Source organism: Anser brachyrhynchus, assembly GCF_964034855.1.
Source record: "Anser brachyrhynchus genome assembly, chromosome: 4".
NCBI classification, from domain to species: domain Eukaryota; kingdom Metazoa; phylum Chordata; class Aves; order Anseriformes; family Anatidae; genus Anser; species Anser brachyrhynchus.
This window is the reverse complement of record NC_137698.1, coordinates 71,732,483-71,742,661: the sequence shown is the minus strand read 5'-3', so window position 1 is coordinate 71,742,661 and position 10,179 is coordinate 71,732,483. Positions and strand designations below refer to the sequence as shown.

Sequence of the window (10,179 nt, the reverse complement as noted above, 5' to 3'; positions counted from 1 at the left end):
AGTCAAAACTCTACCTTGCATTTTTCTGTTTTATTTTCAGAATTTATTGATTTCCCTGCTTGGCTGGCAGGAGCCTGAAGGAGAAAATGAGCATTTCTGCTGGGAATTTCATTCTTAATCATAGACAATGCTTGTCTGAGACTTACAGCTATAATAGAAAATGCTTTCACTTGTCCATTACAGATAACAGGAAGAACTCCATCTGGAGAGGTTCCTGGGAGGAGGCAATGTGTGTTTATTGGTATTGTACTACGTACAGGCTTTGACTGGTTTGCATGCATGTGATTGCAGCAAATTTTAGACCCAGCATATGGGTCTCAGAAATAAAGAGAATGTGGGAGACTCAACCCATTGTGAATACTCAGAATCAGATCATGACTAAATACAACTTTTTGGTTGAACTTTCAGGCTACTTCCAGACAAATTCCAGGGGTCTTATTCCCCAGTTTAAACCACTGTACTCAAGGCAAAAAGAAAAGTTGAAAGGTAGTAGCTTATTTCTAATCTGTTTCATCTTCAAGTGAGACATAAAGTAAGCTGAAAAAAAAAAAGAAAAAGTTCCTTAGTCTTTGTCTCCTCAGACTCCAGTTGCTTTATCAGTGGTCACAGCCTTCCATTCTCAGAGTTCCATAAGGGGTTATGAGATGTTGGCCTTCAGCCTTCATAAAAATAAATGAATAAATAAAAACAACTGCAAGGCTTTGTGCACACTGAGGAATGTAATTCACTGGTGTCCACAATGCATGTCAAGACCCATGCATGTCCCTACTAACAATGTCATGCTCTTATTGTCATCCTCATAAACCTCCAGGCAAGTCTGCAAAATATCTATTCATTCAGCATTCTTTTATTTTTTTTCTCATCCTTTTTTTTTTAATAAATCCTAAATCTTGCCCTTGCATTTTACAGACTGATAAGTGCCCTGACATTGCAGAACCCAGAGTAGATTGTATCAACCTTCATTCTTTCCCTTGCAGGTGTAGCCTTGCAATATGGGACATGCCATTCATAATACAAACAGGAATGTACAATACAGAATACCAGTCCTTTGTTACTGGATGGAAAATGGAGCTCAATTTTTAAATTGATTTTGGGAGAGGAAGGGAAGAGAAGAAATTGGTATTTATTAATTTCTGCTGCTAGTAAAACCCATCACTTCAAAATTTATAGAAGTGCCCATCTTTGGAACTCAGGCTGTGTCTGTGTCAATCCAGTGAAGCTGTACTGGTTCCCACAAGGCAGGTGTTGGCCCTCTAAGTTACTTCTGCACACACTATAAATTCAGATGTAAAGAACATATAATAAGTATTGCTCTGTGAGCTGGCAGCATGGTATATCAGGCTCATTTCTCTGTTCATGCCCTGTCATGCCCATAAGAAACAACTTCAGTGAAGTCAACAGAGTTAAGCTAACATAAAAATATTTTTAATGAAAGGCTGGGGTAGATTCTGATTAAGCTTGATTCTTGATTAAGCTCCTACCAGAAGAAATTATCCCATCCTATGTCCTTGCAGTTACTATAATGGGTACAGATGCCACTAATATATTTTTTTAATGCTTAATTATTAAATCTTAGATGTTAAACCATCATAAATTATGAGTTACACAACTAAAGTCAGTGGTGCTAAGACAGTCTCAGGATACTGTAAATGAAGGGAGGCTCATGAGCAGTTCAGCCTAGCAGGAAAATGAATTGTATTGATTCAATAATGATTTCAAATACATTTGGGATTGATTTTGTATATGTGGTGTGTAAGATAGGCCTTCAGTTAGACTACATTGCTGTAGTTCCACTGATGTTCCTGGAGAAAGGACATTTTATACAATATGGCTACACTTTTGTTTTTATGACTGCATGCATAACTTGGAATTTAAAAATATTTTGGTCCAATTCTTGTATTGGGACAGTTGCATATCTAGCTTATCTAATCATTTTTGAATACTTAGAAACTTTGCATACATAATTGCTACATTTGCTGTTGTAGCTCAAACTTTGCCAGTTAGGATTATTGGAAGAAATCCTTCTGGCTGTGGTAGTGTTGCATACAAATGTGAAAGGGAACAGTCCACGCAAGAAGTCGGCACTGGGAAATGTTATAGCATGAGAGAGCTGGAAAATGGTTTTATTTCCATAACTCACAGAAGAATATACCACAATGATATTAATCATTAAGAAAACAACTAAAGTAAATCTCTTGCTAGGACATATGGCTATGTCTCTCATGCAAAAATTGCAACTGACTTCAGTAGGAAATCCATTCAACATCTTCAAGATTAAATGGTACTATTTCTACATTGACCTGTATCTTTACAAAATTTCAGACAACAAAATGTGAATTACTTCTCAGATATTTAGCTATGGAATGTTTTGTAACAGAGGTGTGTCTTTGAAAGAGTCTGTTTCTACCAGTGATGACTGCTAACTACTGAGTTAATTTTTTGTTGCATTGTTATTGAGTAATTAATATTTGGAGAGCAGAAACAAGGTCCTGCAGGAACTGTATGAATAAATGCATTTTGGATGGGAACAATGTGCTCAAGATGAATTTTGTTGTCCTTGTAAAATGATTTGTGGTTTTCAAAAAATCTTCATAAGTTATATCTGAAGACATTGACTTTTATGAGTGTTGGGTCATAGCCATTTTCCACGGCTATGGAAATCAGGTGTCTGAAGAATTCAGTGTTGAGCATTTTGCTTTGAAAGGACTGACTCAAATGCAGCCATGAGCAGTTACTGTTCTGCTCATTGTGTTATATGGCAGCTGTTCAGTTGTGCATCTGCAAAGAAATTCAATAGTTTCAATACAATTCCCTGGGCTGGTGTTTACTATATACATTCCACCCCAAACAACTTCTGTGACTATCATAGAAGAAAAAAAATTACACGACACCCTCTCGTTTCCTTAGACTCGTTCCCCAAGCCATGTCTGAAACATATTAGTGTGTTGATGTGATTTTCATGACTGATAACTGTGTCATTAAAGGCTCAAAACTAATCACTGGGTATCAGTATACTTGAAGTAGTTTTGCTTCTTTAAAAATTGATTAAACCCATCTTTAGGTAGAACGTCTATTGAAAAAAAAAAAGAATCTGAAAGAAAATTGATTTTGATTCCTCATAACATAAAAAAACAGTGATTAATTCTTCCCCTTCTACTAGTACATAATCAAACATGAGCTAGAAGATCAGTAACAAAATTACTCTGCTTTTAGCTACTAGCATGCTTCACCCAAACCAGAGCTTATAAGGCAAGCTCTCTTGACCTATTTTCTGTGGCTTGCTAAGTTTTCAAGAATGAAAGACAGGAGCCAGAGTGGCTGCACCAAAACGCTCATGGAAAGCAGTAAGTGATCTGAATATGTTATGTGCAGTGGAGAATCAGCTGTGAACAACTTTAAGACACCCTAGTCTCCAAGCTATGCATGATTTATGGGGGTATCTAACCCTAAGAGCAATGTGAGCAGACCACTGCAGTGATTAAACCCTATTTGAATGTTTTGTTAGGATAGTTCATGACAGGACAAAGGGCTCCTTATTCCCTTGTGACAACATCTCACACACAGCATTCCTCCCTTCCCTTTCTCTCTACTAATCACCCCTAAAAGCTAAATAACAGAGGTTTCTGAAAAAAGCCTGAAGGAGGAGTCCTAAGGCAAATGCTTAATGCCTGATCTCCCAGACACAGTGCTAATTAACTGAATCTTTAAAACATCATGATGGGGATTTTCTCCATGCAGGTATTATCAATTATCCCATGTATTCAAGAGCTGCAATTCCCGGTAATTAACACCATGCATTCATTGCAGAGGACAGGACCGAACAAGGGGAAATAGCTGCCGGAAACATGAAATTCTCGAGTTAAATTGTACCTTTGAATAAAAGAGATCCATACGTTGAAGATCAAGACAAAGAAGTGAAATATGCTCTGCATGGGATAAACATAGATAGCAAGTGATAAGGATATAGGGAATAAAACAGCCAGACACATTGCATTTCCAGACTGGCATCCACAGACTTGCACACACATTCGCACATGCGGTGCCATCACACACATTTTCTGTCTTGAAGTTAACAGGGCCATGGGCAGCTACTGATGTTATAAGCCACCGGCTTCACAGGTGACCAGGAAAAGTTGTAATGCTCACATCATCCTAAAATTTATCTTCCTCAGTGAGACTGCGTGCAGGTGACACTGGGGGTTGTGTGAGCTGGAAATGGCAGATGAGCAGTGTTTGTTTCCTGCTAACTGCTAACCTGTGTCCTAGACCTCTCTAAAATGGGCCACTGGAAAGCTGAACTCATTCTGGGACTCATTTGTCAGATCTAGGGGTGCATAAAGTGAGATATTTGAATGTGCAGCTAAGACATTAATGTTAGCTTGACACCAGTCTCGTTACTGAATTAGCAATCGACTGCACCAGATAGGTATTTTGGTGACTATGGATTTAGATGGCTGTGGGCAACCAACTGTAAAGATTAGACTCCGGGCTCAAACATAAAGATATATGGGGTCTGCTAATTTTCCAAAAAACAATCATTCTCTTCTTCACATCTCTTATTCAGTTGTTGGATACTGCTGAAAGCTAGACCTTGGGCACAACTAAAGGCCTTCTCAGTGTTCATGAGCAAAGGGAGTGTTTGTGTGCACCACTTGTAAAATTAGGCATAAAACACAATTAGTACATTTTTTTTTTTAAAAAAAAAAGGTAATGCAAAATTCTTAAGAGGGATCATTTTAAAAGCACAGGATGTGCAAAAACAGAACACCCAGCACTAAAATTGACTGGAAGTTTTCATGAGAAGATTCAAGTTCGTGTGATGTGAGTGGGACCTGGAACCAACTAATTGTGGTCCTGGGACTGACTAACCCGTAGTCTCCCTTTTCTTGCTTACTCCACGTGAAGGCACTGGTGATAATACTAACTGGATGCTATTTTTAGTTCATCTCAAGAGGTTTACAAAGCTGCATGTTATAAACTGTTTGTGATATTGCCACAAGCACTTATGTTATTGACGGTAGATATGGTTTGGTTTTGGGAAAATCCTTACTGCCAGCTGTAGTGCTGTTGCTTTTGAAAGCCAGAAGTGTCAGCTCCAATTTTTTCCCAAATGTTTCTGTTAAGTAGGGAGTCAATGCAAAAAAATATATATATACAATAAACAATAAATGACGTTAAAGAACATTGAAAGCATGAAGCGGTCATTCTGCACTGAAAACTGCACTGCAGAAGTTTGGATGATCACACAGTTGTCAGTTTTGCTATTCAGAAGCATAGATCTTTCAGGCAAGGCAGGGTAGGCTTAACATGGCCTCAAGCTGCACCATGACGCCACCGTGAATGATGTCTTATTATTGACCTGAACTGATTATTCAGAGAGATTCTTGTTATGCTTAAACCCCAAGACCTAACATCACTGGGCAGACAGTCAGTGTTTTAAATCTTAACAGGTGGTACAGTTTAGACCAGCCAAAGAAAATTATCTTTGAAATTTATTCACTGTAAACTTTCACAAATTTATGATTCAATGAATCAGTTTTTCCATCAGCCCCTCTTACTTATTTTATCCTCCGTGACACTTAAATTGCACCCTTGTTGCAAATGCTACCCAGAACCTATAACTTTGGTATGCCGTTACTACAAGTGAAGTCAGCAAATTGTTCTTACATTTGACTTAGTATCTTAACTTCCAGAGTGTGGCTTATGCCAGTTCTGCCAGTGATTATTTTATTATTATTTATTTAGTGAAAGCTCCCAAGCTGTGGGCTTGGATCCTTGTTGCACTATGGATAGCACCCATATGAAGGAGAGGCCATACCTGGCTACATTCAAGTACTGAAAATTAGAAGTGTTTAATTAATGTTTTGAATTGGGACCCTAGGGATTTTTCTTTCATTTTCCCTTTACTCTGTTCCATTCTCTGTTGTTAGCTGCTTTTTGTCTGTTTTAAATAGGCAGAGACATGTACACAGGCATACACATGCTTGTGTGTACACACAGAGTCACCAGTGAACAGCGTAACAATGACAGTAATCTCTTTGTCTCCTGGGACACATGTTAAGTAATTTTCTGGTGTTTTCCTTCAGTGTGCTTTTCTCTGTCCCTCCTTCCTGCAAAGGGGAGGGAACAGTTCTGGTGGTTTTGTTTTGGTGTGGTTTTGTTCGCTTTGCATTTGTTTTTCCCTTAAATCAGCTTGGGGTATTTTTGCTGTTTTTTTCCTGTGAGTGTAGATCAACATATCCCTATCCCTAATAAACCTGTTAGTTCTGCTCATGTGCAATTCTAGTTCCCTGCACCCTGTTAACATAGACTCTTAGTGCAGCTGGTGAGTTTTAAAATCATCTTGGAGTGCTTCACTGGACTGAAGAAATAATTAATTGAAGGCTTTCAGCACGTGCTAAGTAGCTTGGTTGAGTCTGAAGATCTGAACAATTGCTTTGTTTTTTCCTTTCCTTATCACCATTAGCCATTTTCACTGGATAGAGATACAAAATAACTAGCCTTTACAGTGAGCCATTAAACTGTCATTTGGGCAACTGTGCATGAAGAGGCATCAGATAACGGTCAGTGCTGGAGTAGAACAGGGTTTGTGAATCATAGCTGTCTCCACTGTACTTAAATCACATTCACCACTGGAGCAGTCAAGGGTTTCATTAAAGGGAGAAGCATTCATCTAGAGAAATATATCCAAAAAATGAGAGTAAATAAAAGCCTTACATTTTTCTCTATTTCTCTTCATGTTTTATTTACCACAGTGGGGGCTTAACAAGGTAGCAAATGTAAAGAGCAGTGAGATAACCATGCAGAAGAGGATTCTGAAAATGAACACGGTGACATTTTAAAAGAGACATTCTACACTGGGGCTGATTTAGGGTTGTTTTCTTTTTTTTTTATTACTATTTTATTTACACTGCACTTAGGAGGATGGTGGAGGGGAAGCTGTGAATATATTTTGGTGTGCAAATCTGGCTTTAAAAAAAGACCTGCCCCTGCAGAGACATACATCTGGAAAGACGAAGTAATTTGTGCTGAGAAATAGGATCTCTCCTCTACACTTACAAAGCACACAGAAAACAAAACTAGTTGCCTTCGTATTTTTGGTGTTAATTAGTTATGTGATGTGGCACGTGAAGGTGGCAATCAGTACACACCCCAAAATTGCAGTCTTTGCTCCCAAAGGGCTTGCAATTTAAATAATGAAGGTCTCTGCAAGGAAACAAAACCCAGAAGGCACAAGGGGACTTGGGGAGAGGGGAAGGGGCAACAGGCCAGGAGGCTATGACAGAACAGCCATGTGGCTTCCCCAATATGTCTCTGATATTTATGATCTGAGTCTTTTGATAAGGAAAAAAATAAAAGAGGGAGGGGGAGGAGGGAGGGAATTGAAAAGGGTTGACAGGGAAGAAGAGTCTTTGCACACAGAGGATGAGGTGCAAAGAGCCCAGTTCTGAATTATTTCATGGTGAAAGCATGAAAAGCCTGTGGTAGGTGCTGGAATAGAGAATGCTGGGTGTAGGAGGCAGTAGCAGTAACGCAGACATGGATGTACAGCATGCAAGAAGCACAGACCTGCCTCTGACACCCTGCTGCTGCATTCCCTCAGCAAGGCATCTCCAGCCACCCCCAGTCAAAAGTACCTTGATCCCATGGAGTCCTCACGAGCCACAGCTCCTTCGGTGCAAAAACATGGCTCTTCCTGAGGGAGAAATGGCAGGGCTTCCCTCGCTGCTGCTGCTGGCAAAGGGAGGGTAATTAATCCAGCCAGCCTCTCCTCTTCAACGCAGGTCACTCCTACTGGCCTGGCAGCATTCACCAAGTTCTCCTCCTTTGAGTCAGAACTGCCCTTATGCCCACTTGTCAAGGAGAAGGGACCCCTTGCCCTCTGCCATAGCCTGCATTTCCCCACCTGAGAGGAACCCAGACACACCACCTTTGGGAAGAAAGAGCAGCTGCTCCCTTTCTGGAGATTTATCCTCTGGGCCTCATGTTCAGGCCTCTCAAATGTAATTACCAGCAGCTGGGTTTCATAGAACAGTCTCTTAAATACCTAGAAGCTGAAGGCAAGGCATCACATCACCTGCCTCCTTTAAGTGTCTTGGATCATGTGTTTTTTTTTTTTTTTGTTTGTTTTGAAGTTGCCGTGCATTATGAAATGGTGTGAGATGGTTGCAAATGCTGCTAGATTCAGGATGGTAGGGCTGTGTGCCTGCCTTGCAGGGTTTTAGAAAGTTCTGCTCACCAGGAATGGCTCTGAGGTTCAGTGGAGTTTCAGTCCCTTTGGGACCCAACCCTCTGGGGTTCATGGACCTAATTGTTGTCTAATTCCCTGCTGTCATAGAAACATACACTGAAAATAGTGAATAGTTCAACCCAAACCCTGGATCTGGAAAAAAAAAATTGATTTTTGTTACTCAGGCCTGTGTCTGCATACTTCCCCTTGCCTCCGGCCAGTCCCACTGTTCAGTATATAAACTGTAGGGTCTTCCTTAAAGGCTTTTGCTGCGTGAGCAGCTTGCCTTGCTGCTTACTCTCACACCCTGAGCAGGGAACCTCAGGCTGGCAGCACAGCCTGCCTGAAATCTGGGGAATGGTGCAAATGTGCTCAGCCCCTGCTGGACCTGCATGCTTGTGAGAGCACATGCCACAAAATGTCCTTTGAGATGGGTGAACAACATAGTCGTGGCTGGGATTGGTCACACAGCAGTTGGCCTCATGGCTTCATGACTTCAGTTCATGGCTTCAACTTTGGCTTTTCTTTGAAACAAGATAAAAAAAAACATTACAAGGTCTATTTTTTCACTTAAGAACTAAGGAAAGGTAAGGATATAATTTCTGAAAATTAACACTGGAGGCAATCTAAGCAGTAATCTACTCAGAGAAATTTTGTATTATACTTAAAGCTGAAATCTTGGCTCCTGGAAGGTGAGGATAAAACCTCCATGGATGCAAGTTGGGCCAAAAATGTCACCCTGAAACTAGGATTTCTTGTTGCCTCATCTTCTTGCATTGAGTGCTGCCAGGTAGTGTGTTTCTTTCTGTTCCGCTGCACAGCCCTAATTCTACTCTGCAGTGTTTCAGGGCTCTAACATTGTAAAATGTAGGTTCAAACATGATCTTTTTCCATAGGAATGTGTTAAACAGGCCATGAAAAGCCGGCATGATCAAAAGATGTTCTACAAAGTATTGATATTTCACTGCTTCTTACCTTGAGCTTCTCCAGTAATTCACCATATCAGAAATACAATATTTGTAAGTTCTTTTTCATAAAGGTCTTTATGGGTTTGGAAATTTAAACACCGCGAAGCTGAAGTTGAATTGGAAACCAAAAGTCTCTAAGCTTGTACATCTTAGAAAAAAAAATTCAATTAAGTGGGATTTTAGCAGTTTCAATAAAATTGGACTCTCCCTTTTCAAGATAAGGGCCCTATAGAGCTGAAGCAACCTTTATGTGGCAGGAATATCCACTTCTACTAAACGTATAATCCTAGCTCAGGATACAATACACACAACAGGAAATCAATGTATAGTAGAATCAATTTGAAAATATAAAATTAACTAATATATGAGTGGAAAATTGACTTCCTATGGATTAAAAGCAGCACAAATGGTAGAAAAACCTGGCTTTTTAACAGGATGAGGTGGGTGGTAATAATAATGCAACTGATTAACTAGCTGGTCTCTAGCTGCTGTGTGTTCACATAGATTTTTTTCTTTGGTAAAAGGATTCAAAGAGGAAATAATTTATTGGTGCACTTTGCTCAGTGTTTGTCATTGAAAGGATGCAAAGTGTGTACAGCACTGTGAAAAAAGGAAAAAAGTGAAAGATACAGAGTGCATTATTTAAAATATCAGCCCCATAAACAGTGTAGGATTACTGCAGCAATCCCATTATAGCTGTGGGGATATATAAATGTTTCCATTACGATTATCATTGAGGAGTTTATAACACAGCCATTGAGATTTTTATTTTTAAGGGAATTTAATGTTTGTGTAATGTGCTATGCTGACAGTCTGGAAACTGGAAGTCTCTTGTTTGCTGCCAGAACAGATACATTTAGGCATAGAAGTAAAGCAGCCCCCAGTTTGCCCAGTGCCATCCTCAGACCTGCCAGCAGCAGGTCCTTCTACATCTGATGCTTCAGGCCTTTCCTAGTCATTGTGGTACCTCCCTGGTGACTG

General features: G+C 39.9%; 1 long non-coding RNA gene across 1 annotated transcript; it reads right to left on the bottom strand.

The window, feature by feature from the left end:
* Window positions 1–5,426: 5,426 nt before the first annotated feature.
* On the bottom strand, window positions 5,427–8,482 carry LOC308194845. Its single transcript, XR_013950929.1, has 3 exons — window positions 7,855–8,482; window positions 7,638–7,731; window positions 5,427–6,673 (listed from the first exon to the last, which is right to left on the bottom strand). It is a non-coding gene; the product is annotated as an uncharacterized lncRNA (long non-coding RNA).
* Window positions 8,483–10,179: the final 1,697 nt, after the last annotated feature.